This window comes from Oryzias melastigma, linkage group LG19 (assembly GCF_002922805.2).
Source record: "Oryzias melastigma strain HK-1 linkage group LG19, ASM292280v2, whole genome shotgun sequence".
Lineage (NCBI taxonomy): Eukaryota > Metazoa > Chordata > Actinopteri > Beloniformes > Adrianichthyidae > Oryzias > Oryzias melastigma.
Window position 1 is genome coordinate 643,207 of NC_050530.1, and position 16,861 is coordinate 660,067.

At 38.9% G+C, this 16,861-nt stretch overlaps 2 protein-coding genes across 2 annotated transcripts in view; one reads left to right on the forward strand and one right to left on the reverse strand.

Annotated features, from left to right (window-relative positions):
- The window catches only part of LOC112154045, a 7,092-nt gene extending 5,752 nt beyond the window's left edge, over positions 1-1,340 (reverse strand). Inside the window, exon 1 of the mRNA XM_024284634.2 lies at positions 1,203-1,340. The gene's annotated coding sequence lies outside the window, so the exon portion shown is untranslated. The remainder of the gene's footprint in view (positions 1-1,202) is intronic.
- The window catches only part of LOC112154047 (protein bfr2), a 69,143-nt gene that overhangs the window by 35,475 nt on the left and 16,807 nt on the right, over positions 1-16,861 (forward strand). The gene's annotated exons all lie outside the window — the stretch shown is intronic.

The window sequence follows — 16,861 nt, forward strand, 5'->3', positions numbered from 1 at the left end:
GATTAATAAACTATTGTCTTTATTTTAGTTAGAATATAGCTTAAAGACCTCAAGTTTAAAGATAATAATGGTTAAGATGAGTGTTTTATATCCTGTTGCCGCACGAACCGATTAGTCGACTAATCGAAAAAAAATAATCGGAGATTAGTCGACTATTGAAATAATCGTTTGTGGCAGCTCTAGTTATAAAACTAACTTGTGAAGATGAAACCAGCAAATTAAAATTACAGATGTTAAAATACTCAGTACACAGTTTCCCCACTTTTCTCAGACACACATGGACATTTTTGAATCCAGGATTATAGAATGAAAACTAACGTCTGATCGCGATCACAGAATTACGTGGGAGCTGCGTATTTCTGCACAGGCATGGAGAAAATTGATTGACAAGGTCTCCAGCCAATCAGGACACAGAACAGGGTGCGCTGCTTAAAAAAAAAAAAGCAGCAGCATGAGCGCACTGAGAGCAGGTGAACTGCAGTGTGGAAAGAGAAGATTGTATTCTGTTCTATTTGACAGGGGGTTGAGTGTTCAGTTGAGATAGTGGCTCAGTAGAAGGAGGGAATAAGAAGTCACATTTTTTGAGGGTCTCGATCATGTGGCCAGATTGACAAAAAAGTAATAATGCGTCTCTGATAGTGTTTGGGGGCCAGTCCAAATGATCTGGCCCATGGGCCGTAGTTTGGGGACCCCTGATCTAATCAAGTGTCATGAGGCAGTGACCTTGGTTTATGCTACAGTTTGAGACACTTGGTGTTTCCAGCTTCTGCAATCCTGCACACCGCTTGGACCACAAGAAACCAAAGTTAAGTGTACTGCACATTCAGCTCCTGATTTTTACTGATTTCAGATGTTTGACTCGTTAAAAGTAGAGCTTTTATCAGTTTTACCGACAGTCACTAAGTCTTTTTTTACAAGCTCACAATTTTTTTCATTAACGTGAAGCTTCTTCTAAGTAATATTTTTAACAAATCACTTATCAAAGGTGTTTCATGCTGGAATTTAGTCATCTGCCTTCAATTTAAAAGATAATGATTTCTGTTTACTTTACCTGTGTGTAGTCTTCAACAGTGTTCAGTCATATATAGAATTATATACTGTATAATTACAGCCAACAGACATTTTTCAATATATTTTATCAAAAAATTGTAAAAATCATGATTTAATAGAATATTGATGAAAAGTGATAAAGACCGACTTACCTTCTGCTGTTGCTGGTTTGAAGACAGTCTTCTGGTTGACAGATGCTTGTTGAACAAGTTTCTGCTCACATGCTGAGAGTTTCTGCTCTGTCTCCTTTTAAGTGCATTGAAATGAAACCTGATTGGATGATGCAAAGATGGGTGTGTGATTAGCTGTTGTCTTTATGTTGTGTAATTGTTTTCAATCTTGTGATGTTAAACAGTCAGTTTCTGTGTTTTTTTTCAGAATATTTTTAATATGGGTTTTTATTTGGATTCTTATGTCCATCGGTTTTAGTGTTTTTATATGCATAAATTACTGTATCTTTTATTTTTGGGTTTCTGTTTTTTTTTTATGGTCTTGTTGTTTTGACCTTGAGTCCGTAATAAATTATTCTATTCTAGTTGGAGTTTAATCAAGACATCAAGCATAAAACCATACGCTTTAAAAGCCAACTAAAATAAATAAGAGAGTCCACAACTGTAGATCTTGTTCAGCCAAAAAGTAAAAACAGGATGAGGTCATATTTGGTATTAATTGACTGATACTGGTCTTTTAAGCCTCAGTTTGGCATTATAGAAACCCCAACTTTTGAGAAAGAGAGATTAACAGAAGCCAGATAGACGTTTGGGGAATGTGAACCAGCATTCAGGACTGAAAACCTGTTTAGATTCCCCTCTGGTCCTCAGTTATCTATATTTTTGTTAAGTAATTCTGATTCAGATCTGATCGACGTGGCAAAGGGTCTTAGCCCAAAATGAACTCTGCATAATTATCTTTGCTAGAAGCTGCAACCATGACAGACTCCAGATCGAGCAGTTGAAAAAAAATCTACTAATAAGATAGAAACTGTAGAGCCTGTCATTGTACCTTCAGGAGCATGACTATAGACATCAACACCATAACCCCGCGCTTACACTGCCAGCGTCACGGCTTCGTTGCGTGCGCCGCAGTCTTTTCGTAACATTAAAAGTGCGAGAGAAACTTCCACTGCAGGTGTTCACGTCCTGTGACTGCAGACTGACCTCTGCGTCGCTGCGAATGATTTTCATTTGGTTCAAATTTTGACGGACGCCGCAGCTGATCGTCATCACTTTTTGTGAAGTTGGGGCTATTCACGACTTAAACTGGAAACCACGCGAGCGAATTTAAAGTGCATCCGGTATATTTTCAAAATAAAACAAACTTTCCGCTAAACTCGCCGGTTTCAGTGTGTCGTAAACATTACGTAATTTTCGAGTTACTCAAAGTGTGTTGCAGCACAGCGTTGTCAGTCATAACTATGGACGACGAGAAGCTGATCATGGAGATCCAGCACTACTCTGTCTGGGCTGAGCTTTCACAGGCTGTTGCTGGAGCAGCACCCGGTGTAAGCCATCGGCTGTAGCTAGTCCACTCCCGCAATGCAACGAAGCCTTGACACTAGCACTGTAAGCCCGGGGTAAAGGTCCCAACAGTCATCAAACACGATGGTACCTGTCTGTAGAGTCCTTTAGATTTACAGAACAGCATCAGTCAGGAGACAAATGTTGATGCAGATTATCTCTCCAGGAAATCAAACAAGAATACAAACAGGAAAAATCCAAGCAGAATTTCTGTTTAAAACAATAATCATATTTTGAGTGAATATTGTCTCTGTAGTTATGAGTTGAATTGAGTCATTTAAAAAAATGGGTAAAAGGGTGTTGTTTAATGTCAGTGTTCAAAGGTTTATCATAGTGTTCTCTTCTGGAATGCTGCACATAACATTTCAGAGGAGTGATTGACAGATAAGGTGGAAAACTGACATTTTATAATATGACATGAAGGTTTCAGAATGAGCCTTCCCACTCTCGATCTGTGTAAACAGCAGCTCAACCAGCCCGGGGGCTTTCACACAAAGTTCCGACTTAGATTGTGGATAGGAAGATTTTGTTATAGGAAGGACGCCGTGTTCAAATGTTCTGTACCTTTAGTACAGGGGTCGGCAACCCAAAATGTTGAAAGAGCCACTTTGGACCAAACAAATAAAAAACAAATATGTCTGGAGCCGCATAAATTGAAATGCCTTATATAAGTCTTACAATGAAGGCAACACATGGAGAATGGGTCTATAAAGCAGCCCACTATCAATGTGACGTCATAGATTACAACGACATCATGAACGTCCTTGATTAAATGTTTATTTCTCCTGCTGCGTGTCCTTGTATCATGTAAGCCTCAAATTTGGTTTCAGGACAAGTTGGAGAGGAATAGCAGCGACAAACTAGCTGACAAAAGCTGAATAGCCTCATAATGAACATACAAGCTTTTACTTTGACATCCCTCAATGACACAAGGAGAGGGGGTCGTCATCAGTCTCTCCCTCATTCTCACTCCAGGAGCAGGAAGAATTCAAACATAACAGGACAAAATCATAAATGCCAACAAATGTTCAAGAGTCAGACAACAAAAAACATTGAGGAAAACCCAAACTTAAATCCAATTCCAGTCAGACAGGCAAAAGAACGGGTAACCCACAATTCCTTGCGCTGCCAGACCGACAGCAAGCCCAGCGTGCCTGCGACGATCACTACAATATGAATGAATTACAGTTTGTTTCATTGCTTTGATGAAATTAAAGAAATACAATAAAGAAATCAGATTTTTGATGTCATTTTAATTTGGGGATTTGAAAAAAATCACAAAAATGTAACGTGCATGCAACGTGCACCTTTAAGGTGCTTCCACACTGGCCGCGTCGGCGCTCAATCAAGCGTTCACTTTCAATGAAGAGTCAATATAAACGCACGCACACCAAAATTCCTGGCCTCCAAGTCGGAGGGAGGATGAATGCACTTGCTACCCAGGTTTATAAGTCAGACATTAAAAAGGACAGAGTTGTGAAAACAAGTCTTCAGAAAGATTTGGGGGATTTTCACCGCTTTTACTTTTTGCTCCGAGGTTCTTCCTGTTGTAGGTGGCAGATGAGCGCTAATGAACAGTAGAAGAAGAATAGAAGAAGAATCTCCTCCCGCCACTGCGTGCGTGACCGCGCTGCTCCGGTGTGGATACCACCTGCTGAGCGTGCGTTCAGAAGCCGGCGTAGACCGCGTTCTTGTACGCACCGTATGCAGCCGGTGGGCAGGTGCTTACACATCGGCCGCGTGCGGTGCGTGGCGGGGAGGAGATTATTCTTCTATTGTATTTTTACTGTTCAACAGCGCTCCTCTGACATCTACAACAGGGAGAACCTCAGAGCAAAAAGTAAAAGCTGTGAAAATCCCCCAAATCTTTCTGTTTTCACAACTACATCGATCGAGTGTTCCTTCAGCGAACGTGATGGTGCAGTACACACTCCTCAACAATAGGTGGGAGTATGCAACTCAGCGCGTCAAGTTGCAACCCAGTCTCCTACAAAAACGTTCAGCACCCACGTTTGTCCACAGGGAAAAACGTAGCAGTTTCACAAAAAAAACGGGTCTAAATTGTGGAATTGCTATGTCTCATTCTCTCATTAATTTCTATGGAGGTGCGCCGGATCACGTGACTGATCACGTGACTTTTGAGTTTCTGCCTGTCGCTAGCAAAAGCACGGTGGGATATTCACTGTTTTTCGGTGGAAAATCCCTCAGAATAAAATATTTTGTGGACTAATCTTTATTTTGCCAATATTTCTAGTGAGAAATGCACCCGTTACTATCAGGATATACATTTATTTTGGACATACAGTTCGTAGTTTGTCTGTTTTGCTGGACTTCTCCCCAAAAGGGGCTCCAAAGTCGTGAAATATCAATGTTTCCGGTGCACAGAACGATCCCGGAACCGGACGATCAGCAGGATTTGGTGACCCGACTCGCGTCAGTGCCGCGTCAAGGTTTGGGTTAGAGTAGGTTCGGACAAACCGCCCGGACCCTTTTTAATTGGGCCCCGAATGACTCCCGTAAAGCTAGAACGTGATAACACTGACTACTTCCGGTCGAGGACGGTCAAAAGTTTAAAAGTTTCCAGAAACGAAGATTCTCAACCATAAAAATAATGTTCTTTTATTTTCTCCCTCATAAACAAACACAAATGTCGGCTAGTTTAAGTGACAATAACGATGATGCTTTCAGACTAAAGAAAAGAAAGAAAAAAAATGTTTATTTTAATTGTGCGACACACAGTAGAGCGGGAGTCTAGGCATACAAGTCGATTTCAGAGGATCAGCCAATGAACATTTAGATCCCACCCACTTTCAGTGATTGACGGACAGAGTTATTATTCGGAAAAAGCTCATCATGAAATAAATACGTCGTTCTGAAAAACAGCATTGTGAAATAAAAAGGACACTTTGGAGAACAGTAATTTTGAAATAAAAGTTTCTACAAAAAAGCCCCACATGATTATAATAATATCAAACATGAAAAAAAAATTATTATGATATATATTTTTATTATGAAATGTTTTTAACATAAAAGTTATGTTTTAAAGTAAAAATGAAATATATTTCATAATAAAATGGTCCATTTAAATTTCAATGAAATGTATTTCATAATAAAATGGTCAATTATTTATTGAAAAGACTTTTATTGGAGTGTTGCTTGATTAAATAATGTTGTATTTATTCCTTTAATTATGAACAGTTTGGGCTTCCATATTTGTAAAGAGCATTTAAACACTCATATAACTCAAATTGCTTTACATTATAAAAACATTTTCCAGTCTAAAAACTGAAAACAAAGCAGAAATCTTTAGACACAAAAATCTAAAGAATGCATATGATGACCACAAAACCGCTGATCCAAACGCACACAACTAAAAAAAGCATAAAATGATTGACAAATAAGATCCAGCTTGATAATTAAGTGGTTAAATGATATTCTGGGGACCTATCCACACCTAATTCCAGAGTGTTGAAAGGTTGAGCATATGTTCTCTTTAGGAATGCTTGCATATAACATTTCAGAGTGACTGACAAATGTGATGGACTGCGTACATTCCTACATTTCATGATGTGACATGAAAGTTTCAGAATGAGCCTTTTCTTTCTCGGTTGACTCATCTGTGAAGACAGCAGCTCAAACCACCCAGGGGACATTCACTCAAAGCTCAGGGAAGGGTTTGTTGGAAGAAGGGCGCAGGACTCACATGTTTTGTACCTTTAGGCAGAAAGACGTCCCCTTCTGTTCATGAAGAACTGCACTTCTCCAGTTGTGGAGATTTCAATAGGTTAGACTTTCCACATAATGCTCTCACCGTGTAAAGTATGTCTTACTTAAGGGGACCAAAGCCAAAATATTCTCGAAAGAAAAAGCATTTCAATGTGGCATTGGTTTCAAAAATCTGTGCTTATGAAGTGCAGATTTTGCCAATAAGTCATTCCAACTTCCTCACATCAATGTCATTTACCTGGCCATGAGGTGCCATCGAGTTGATAGCAGGAAGTCAAATGTTGTAGGTGAAGTTAGTGAATCTCAAAGTGTCATTAACAGACTTGCATCAAGATACAGAACTGCTGGTAGAGTGTGTGACTGTCAGGAGTCAGGGCTCTGTGTTCCCCTCTGGTCAATGGTGGGAGCCAGCTCAGGCTTTCTAACACACTTCATCTCCCAGCCACCCCATCACGCAGTTCCTGGATGTATGGGCTCAAAATGGGGACTTTAATATTCAAAAGCGCAACGGAATGGATTTGCAACCGCAACGTAAGATTTGCAATTGCATGTTCACACATAAATCAAGATTCAGAAAACCACAAAATAAATCCTGTATCCCGTATCCAAAGATTTGAGTTTGTTTTTCGAGCATTTACTTTGCGGTTGTGAATCAAAATCCTGCATGTGAATTCCTGAAGCTGCGCTTGCGCACTCTTGCAGCTGCGGTTGCGAATTGTGTCCCTGTCTTTACACGTCTTTCTGATTGGATGACCACAAACCTAACGGTCCAATCAAAGAGCAGATCGCTTCCTGCCGTCCATCCCTCCGCAGTCTTAAGGTGGAATTGAACAGTAATATATATTACTGCATTGGAAATCACGTGACATACGGCGTGACAGACGTGCGGCTCGAGTAATGAATGGCGGAGGTCCGAAGAAGTACCAAAATAAGCACAAAAGGAAACGCAGTGTTTTGCAATCGACTTCAAAAACCTTTAGAACAAAATAATCTGATGGAGAGGAATCATCACAGGACAGGAATCACATTTTAATAGAGAGAAATTAAGCTGGGAAGTGTGAACTGTATGCTAAAGTGGGTGCTAGCAACTCAGGGGTAGCATGCTAGCTTAGTTCTCCGATGTATGTTTTTATTAATGTTTCATATTTTAAAACATGGCGGATGTTAAGCGCTCATATTTACATTCAACCTGTACAAAAACTGATGGAAATTCACGTTGGAAGCACGTAAAATGTGCGGTCAAGATGCACGTTGATGCATTGTTTTGCTAGCTCGCGGCTAGCTACTTTTAAGAGCGTAAATCTGGTTGTCGGTCGCACTTTCTTTTTTTTTGTGAGAAGTGTAAGTGAGTTCGCACACAATTTTCTCAGTGCTGTCACTGTTGAGCTTCTTTCTTGGTCGAACAGACCGGAGAAAGCCCGGCTAGAAGATACAGCGCTAACGCTAATGCTAGCTTTCTGCTCGGTGACCTAAACACCGCAGAGAGACGATGTAAGTGAAGGAGCTGCGGCCGTAAATTTCAACCTGAAGCACCGTTTACTGATATTATCACTGTGTTTGCAATCTAACAGTTTGGCAAATGTATTTGATGTTATGATCAAAGTTTAAAAAAAGTTTTTTTATCGGTTAAAGATGCTAGCTGGAGCCTTTTTCTCGAAGTACAATGAAATCGTCTATTTGAAGGTAAATTCTGAGGCAATTGAGATTTATTTACCATGTATGTAATCCAAAAAGAACAAAAGTTTTTGTTTATTTTGAAAATGTGGTAAAGGCTGTTTTTATTATTATTATTTTTTAGCACTTTGAGATGTTTTTAATAGGGAAAGGACCCTGTTTCTAAACTTTATCAGTCATGCTATTAAACTTCATCAATCTCTCTCCTTTCTGGGCTTGGGTGACAAGCATTTACAAGCCGTTATACGGATTTTAGCACAGAGGCAAAATAAAACACTGATCGTACACTCATGAACACATCACTGATATTTTTACAAGCCGTTCATTTGACATCAATGCATTATCTATAGCAGTAGAAGCCACAATTCTTGCACTATTTACAGATTAATCTTAATAGATCATCAATATGTATATATTTAAGGCTTCATTTTTGCTCATTTACATTATGAGTTTTATTGGCAGTTCTTTATGAATGAAACCACCTATTTTTTATTTTATCCGTTAAAAAATGACAACTACATGTAAAATGTTATTTTTAATAAAAAGAAGTATATGTATTGCTTAATACAGTTATAAAGACATATACACACATACATAATATTTAGACATAAGAAGATAAGCCAATTTTTCTCTTCATTTTTTCCTTTCTTCCTCCCATCGCTGCCTCTCTAATTTGTACAATGTAGAATCTCCCATTCTCATCCCTCTATGGAGGGAGAAAACTTCCCCAGGGCAGTAGATGTACTTCCCTACCACGCCTGGGAAGTTGGTGTGGATTTGAGGACTGTCTGGTCCTTGTTTCAGAGACAGCTTGCAGAATAAGCACTTGCGGCCAGCAGGTACAGCGGTTTCTGTTTGTTTCCTTTTCAGTTGTTTTTTTTCACCTCCGTCCTCTTCTGTGTTCTCTCAAGTCCCCGCTGGAAAAATTCTGTCTTCAAAAAATATTCAAACGCCATTTTGGGGTTTGTTAGGCCCTCTGCATTGTATGTTTGAAAGACTTTTGTAGGGCAATAAAAGTAACATGACAGGTCCTTGCTGATAGAAAAAGTGGAGGGAGGAACCATCATTCTCATATCTGGATTTTGGCTGGCCACAGGAAAAGAAACTTTCCTGTGGCTTAAACCTTAAAAATCTTAAACCTTAAACCTCCAGAACACTTAAAACGTCCCCCGGTGCGCTTGCTGTTCGGAATGTCGGGGGTCCGCAGCTCTCGGGACGCGGCGCCGGACGCGAGCCGGTACCACCAGACGTGGTACTGGACGTGAACCGGAGCCGGGTTAGGGTGCAGGAGCTCTCCAGGTCCTAGCGCCGGGCCGGTTTTAGCTCGCAGCTCGGTGGTTGGAGAGCCGCTGGTGATCTAGTGAGAGCAGCTGGCGAGTTAAAGGGCGGGACGTCCGCGCGCGGTATGGAAAGGCCCGTATGAGAAAGTCCACGATTAATGCGTCAAAAAAATTGTTGGCGTCAAGCACATGTCAGATTAATGCGTTTTTAACGCTACAAATCTGACAGCCCTAGTTAGAGTTTAAAACAACAAACAGCTGTTTGATCACGCAGATGTGCCATAGATGGACTGATATCGCTGTCAAACACTATCAAAGTCCCGGACTTTCGAACAGAAACGATTAAAAACGTCTTTCTTATCCTCTCTTTTTGTTTTGTTTTTTTTTAATACCGACCACATTTTTAATATTTAAAAATGGTCTTACCGATGATCGATAAAGATGCTCTTCATCCCACGTTGAAATTCTCCTCCGGCAGGAATCGCTTGCTTGTGGGATCTGCTGCGGAGCGGGAGCCGCCGGTGGAGCAAAGAGCACCGACAACTACTAGCGCCCCCCAGAGGCTTAAAGTACATTACATCCGTAGTGGTTTAGGATTACCATAGAAAATGAATGGAAAATGGTTCAGGGACGTTTGGCTAAATAATTCTCACTGTAGAGGTCCAGAGTTAGAATCTCGCTTTTGCTAATTAAAATAAATTAAACTCATTGCAACGTATTTCAGACAGTTACATTGTTTGTGTGTGTTTGTGTAAATATGAGCGCTTAACATCCGCCATGTTTTAAAATATGAAACATTAATAAAAACACATCGGAGAACTAAGCTAGCATACTACCGCTGAGTTGCTAGCACCCACTTTAGCATACAGTTCACGCTTCCCAGCTTAATTTCTCTCTATTAAAATGTGATTCCTTTTTCTTTTTATGATTCTTCTCCATCAGATTATTTTGTTCTAAAGGTTTTTGAAGTCGATTGCAAAACACTGCGTCTCCTTTTGTGCTTATTTTGGTACTTCTTCGGACCTCCGCCATTCATTACTCGAGCCGCACGTCTGTCACGCCATATGTCACGTGATTTCCAGTGCAGTAATATATATTATTGTTCAATTCCACCTTAAGACTGCGGAGGGATGGACGGCAGGAAGCGATCTGCTCTTTGATTGGACCGTTAGGTTTGTGGTCATCCAATCAGAAAGACGTGTAAAGACAGGGACACAATTCGCAACCGCAGCTGCAAGAGTGCGCAAGCGCAGCTTCAGGAATTCACATGCAGGATTTTGATTCACAACCGCAAAGTAAATGCTCGAAAAACAAACTCAAATCTTTGGATACAGGATACAGGATTTATTTTGTGGTTTTCTGAATCTTGATTTATGTGTGAACATGCAATTGCGGTTGCGAATCTATTCCTTTGCGCTTTTGAATGTTAAAGTCCCCATTTTGAGCCCATACTGGATGCCGCTCACCTGACTCATCTCATCTCTCATCTAAGGAAACGGTGGTCCTGAGTACCAACTGGATGACTTAAAATGTTCTGCAGTTAAGCCATGAGATGCATGATCCGCAGGATTGTCTTCCAAAGCTATGTATGCTCATTGTTCTGATTTAGGGCTGCCACGATTAGCCGACTAATCGACTATTAAAATAGTCAATGAATAATTTGGTTGTCGAAGCATCGTTATTTGTTTGTTATGTCCTTGTTTTGATATCAAAACTACTGTTCGGGCTTTCTAATGTCAGGTCTCCCATGTACATGCGCAGTAGTGCTAAGGCAGTTAGAAGTGATGTCACAAGAAGTTCCGAGTATCATAACAACACGCTAATGGAGCTGGAAAGTGTGGAAAACGTAAGAAAAATAAAAGAGGAAAAAGTGTCCAATGGAATTTCTGCCAAGCAGAACTTGTTTTCCATGGGAGCACTATGGCAATGCACCTGAAGCATGTTGTGACTGAGTTTGATGACGCTGAACAGAGAGCTTCATCTAGCCAAGATAAGCTAACATCGGCGTTAACACAGGAAGTTGCATCGTGGTACTCTTCCGGGTTTAAATGGATCGTGTGCGGCTGTCATTAATATGCTGTTTGGAGATAAACCAGAAGATCTGCAGCAAAAAGGTCTGCTAATGAGATAGACACTGGAGAGCCTGTCATTGTAGCTTCAGGAGCATGACTATAGACATCAACACCATAAAGGTCCCAACAGTCATCAAACACGATGGTACCTGTATGTAGAGTCCTTTAGATTTACAGAACAGCATCAGTCAGGAGACAAATGTTGATGCAGATTATCTCTCCAGGAAACCAAACAAGAATACAAACAGGAAAAATCCAAGCAGAATTTCTGTTTTAAACAATAATAATATTTTGAATGAATATTGTCACTGTAGTTATGAGTTGAATTGAGTTATTTCAAAAAATGGCTAAAAGGGTGTTGTTTAATTCCAATGTTGAAAAGTTCAGCATAGTGTTCTCTTCTGGAATGCTGCACATAACATTTCAGAGGAGTGATTGAAAAATGAGGGGGAAAACTGACATTTTATAATATGACATGAAGGTTTCAGAATGAGCCTTCCCACTCTTGATCTGTGTAGACAGCAGCTCAACCAGCCCGGGGGCTTTCACACAAAGTTCAGACTTAGATTGGATGGGAAGGTTTTGTTATAGGAAGGACGCCGTGTTCAAATGTTCTGTACCTTTAGGCAGACAGATCTTCTGTTCATGAAGAACTGCACGTCTTCTGATGTGAATGTTTCAACAGGCCAGACTGCTGTTAGGGTTGTTTGGACTCCTTGCTTTTGCTTGTGACAAATTTTTAAACCAACAGTGCAATCATTTGTTAAGTTCCTTCAATGAAACATTTCCATCACAAAGTAAAGTCAAACTTTCCAACACAGAGTTTGTTGGGGGAAGCCTGATCAGTCCACACTTAGCCATTCCTGTCAGGGTTCCCTGTCACCTGCTGATGCTCTCCTCTGGGTGGGACTGACTGCTTGACTCTCCGTGGGGTTTGGGGTATGGTTGTCTGGACTGTGATGTAGGGGCTTTTTGAAGGGGTCTGGTTGTATGGGTCAAGGGAGGCTCCCATGACCCACTTTCCCCGTGAATCGGTCCAAACCTCCATTTTTGAGTCCTGGTTTTATATTGGTCCAATATTATGATTTGTGTTTTACAGAACAAGAAGAAAAACAAATAATTTGGGGTAAGAAATCGCTTTTTAAAATTTTTTAATAAGCAAGTAACAATGAAGAAAATCCTTTAAGTTGGCTCATAATAGGCTAGGTGTAATGTAATAAAAGAACAAATACTAAATCCTCGTTAAATTTAGCAGAATTGTTTTATACTTTCAATGTAAACCTACTGGTATACAGTACAGATACAAAATTTCACTTTCCTAAAGTAAATTCAATTAAAACAAATCAAACTCTATTTGTAAAGAGCATTTAAACACTCAAGTAACTCAAATTGCTTTACATTATAAAAACATTTTCCAGTCTAAAAACTGAAAACAAAGCAGAAATCTTTAGACACAAAAATCTAAAGAATGCATATGATGACCACAAAACCGCTGATCCAAACGCACACAACTAAAAAAAGCATAAATGATTGACAAATAAGATCCAGCTTGATAATTAAGTGGTTAAATGATATTCTGGGGACCTGTCAACACCTAATTCCAGTGTTGAAAGGTTGAGCATATGTTCTCTTTAGGAATGCTTGCTTATAACATTTCAGAGGAGTGACTGACAAATGTGATGGACCGTGTACATTCCTACATTTCATGATGTGACATGAAAGTTTCGGAATGAGCCTTTTCTTTCTCGGTTGACTCATCTGTGAAGACAGCAGCTCAAACCACCCAGGGGACATCACATCTGGTGTAAGGTCCAGAGACCTCTGTTACATTTTATGTTCTTGATTTTATCTTCAGCTCACATGAGCTTTTTAGGTTTGCAAGAACTACATCTTCAGAAAGATGGTGACCTCTGTGCTCTTTGAGCCTCGGCATCAGCTGATCAGTTTCTGTGTTTCACAACATTGTTATTTTTCTTCATTTGTTCTGATTTTTATGTAAAATTACTAAGCTAATAGACAGGACATTAATGGTGCAGCGGTAGAGTGGTCGACTCCTGATCAGAAGTGAGCGGGGTCGACTCCCGCCTTGCCCGCCCATGTGTCGAAGTGTCCTTGGGCAAGACACTGAATCCCAAATTGCCTCTGGTGGAGGTTGGCGCCAGTGTTCGGCAGCGGAGCCTCCACCACTGTGTGAATGGGTGAATGGGTCAGTGACTGTGAAACGCTTTGGGCCCTCGAAGGAGGATAGAAAGTTCTATACAGGTATACGCCATTTACCATTTAATCAGCTTTTTAAATAAATCTGTCATTCTTCACAAATATTTTGTTTTTTTTATTCACTATTTTTAAATAATAATAAAGAAATATTGTGGTTTCCCAAGATCAAACAAAAAATATAGAAAAGCAATTATGTATTTCTGTTGAAAGTAGTTTATTTATCACACTGTTGTAGTCTTTATTTGACTTTATTTTCATGCAACATTTCAACAAATGTGAAATTGCTCTCGCTGACCAACCTCAGTTTGTTGATGAGTAAGAAAGTGTGTAAAACTCAATAAAATGTAGTCCTTTTAATGAAAAGTTGGGTCAAAGTTGTAAAGAGTGATCTCCTGCATTCCCACCAGAAAGATAATTCATTTATTTAATTTTCAGGGACAGTGCACATTAAACGCATTGTATGCAATGAGCCAGAATTAGCTATTTTTCATCCGTTGTCCCTGGACAGATGTTAAAATTGACAACCTAAGAACAATCAATAAAAGCAACATTTAAAATATCAGGGTCAATAAAAAGAATAAACAATTAAAATACAAATGTAAGACAGTCACCTAAAATACATTTTGATAAAAAAATAAAAAAATGTTTATGTATACATTACAAAACATTAAAACAATTCTAAAAGACATTATTACAAAATACTTAAAAGGGAAAGCACATTAAAATTCAATGTGTACAAGTTTGCTGCGATAAAAGCCAGTTTCTAATGTGCTTTTTAAACAGACTGAATGTAGAAAGTTCTCTCATATTTTGAGGGACAGTGTTCCATTCTTGGCTGCTGTTACTGAGAAGGCTGAAAGCACTTCTCCACAGAGGAACTATGCAGTCTCCTCTAACTGACCCTCGTGTCACTCTTTGTGAGTTGGCTCGTATTTGGACAAACTGGTTGAGTGGAGGAGATGACAAACCATTTATGATTTTATAGAACAAACAGAGTTTTGTGTTTTTTATAAAGTTGTCCCAGCTTAACAGTTTATGCTTTAGTAAAATGGTACAGTGGTGATATCGTAATGGTTTCTTATCCAGTATTTTAATTGATTTTTTTTTACAATGACTCTAAGGGTTTTAATGCTGTTTTGCTGGTCTGTGACCACATTGTGAGACAATATGTCATTTGTTACAAAACCATTGCAATCATATACATTATAGCAGACTGCAGCGACAAATGTGACCGAATAAATTTAAAATTTGACAGATTAAATTGAACACGGTTACACACACTTTTGATTTGTGGTTTAAATGTAATTTTTGTGTCTAATAAAACCCCAAGATATTCAAACTCTGAGACAAATTCTATTTTTTTTCCAGCAACAAAAACATCTGCCTGTGCATCTATATGGTCTGGTTTAGAGAAAAACATTGCAACTGTCTTATTTACATTGAGTTTTAGGCTTGACTGATCCAACCATTCTGCAATATGACCCATAGCTTCAGTGAGAACTTGAAACGTGTTTTTACCATGTGCATAAATTACAGTATCATCAGCATACATCTGCATAAATACATTGGAACAGACTGTTGGAAGGTCATTTATGTAAAGAGAAAATAGCAAGGGGCCTAGGATGGACCCTTGTGGAACACCGGTGGAGAGAGGGAGAGGAGAAGAGAAAGAATTGTTTATTTGAACAGAATGAGATCTATTTGAAAGATATGATTCTATCCATTTGATTGAATTTCTGGAAAAATTGAATTTTGTTAATTTTGGACAATAATTTTTTATGATTTATAGTGTCAAATGCATTTTTCAGGTCAAGAAACACAGCTCCAACCACCCCCCCTTTATCCAATAGACATTTTACTTTTTCCAAAAAGAAGCAGTTATCTGTCTCTGTTGAGTGGCGAGCTCTAAAGCCAAACTGAAAAGGATGTGTTATTTAGATGAGCAATTATTTGTTGGGCAATACGTTTCTCTGTGACTTTGGACACTGTAGGTATAATACTGATGGGCCTGTAATTAGAAGATAACAAGGAATCTCCTTTTTTGTGGATTGGAATCACAACTGATGACTTCCATTTACTCAGAAATAATGCTTCAGAAATGGATAGATTGAGAATGTTGGTGAGAGGTGTTATCAAAGTGGAACTGAGCTCTTTCAACATACAAGAGTCTAAACCATATATGTCTTTGGTTCTAGATGGCTTAAGTGACCTTATTGTTTGCAGAACCTCAGACTCTGTGACACTGTTGAAGCTGAAAATGGGCTCAGCTGTATTTATGGGACAAACATTCAAATTATTAGGTTTAAAAGGAACCGGCAATTGCAGATACAGATTCAATAAAAAATCTATTAAATGCATCTGCAACTATGCATGGATTATTAGTGATTTGTCCATTTGCTTTTATTTCTAAAATTATTTTCCGTTTTGTGTCCTTCCCCTCAAGATTCTTTAGTTGGCTCCAAATTTTTTTATTATCCCCTTTGGCGTTCTCAATTATATTCAAGAAAAAAATTCGCTTTAGCAGCTCTTATTTTTCGAACCACTTTATTTCTTAATGTTGTAAATACATTTCTATAAATTTGAGACTTGGCTCTGATTGCCTTTTTCAGCACTAGATCCCTCTCTTTCATTAGTTTTAGTATGTCTGAGTTCATCCAGGGTAGCATATTTTTTTTATTTTGTTTGAATTTAAGTTTTGAGGTAAAATCTTTAATTGTTTTCTCAATTGTTGTTAAAAATATTTCAGTCCTTTTCACATTCAGTTCTCTCTAGCATTTCATCCCAATCAATTTGTTGAACAGCATTTTTAAAATTTTCCTTTCTATTATTTGGAATTCCCATAAACTCATGTTCATTGGTAGAAAAAATAAATCCCTTCTTAGTTAGCTTTCTGGCTACGAGGAGCAGATTGTGGTCAAAAAGACCGGCCAACATGTTGTAGGACTTAAAAATTCGTTCAGGACGGTTGGTAAAAATTAGATCTATTTGAGAGCTGCTTGAGGTGGTGATTCTTGTTGGTCCTTTAACCATTTAGACAAAATCAACTTTGTCAGTCACTCTTTTAAGGTTTTTTCAAGCTGATTTGTCCTCCCAGTTTATGTTAAAATCCCCATAGATTACAGTTTCCTTACTTGGATTACAATCTGTCAGTAAGTTTTCAAAACTTTCATAAAACGTACCATTCAATGAGGGTGGAAGATAAATTACAATGATTGTGAAAGACATTTGTGGTGATACAGTGTTATGTAAACCAAGACATTCCAGATCATGAACATTGGGCCACTGGATTTCCTGACCCTGAATATTGTTTTTATATATATAATGA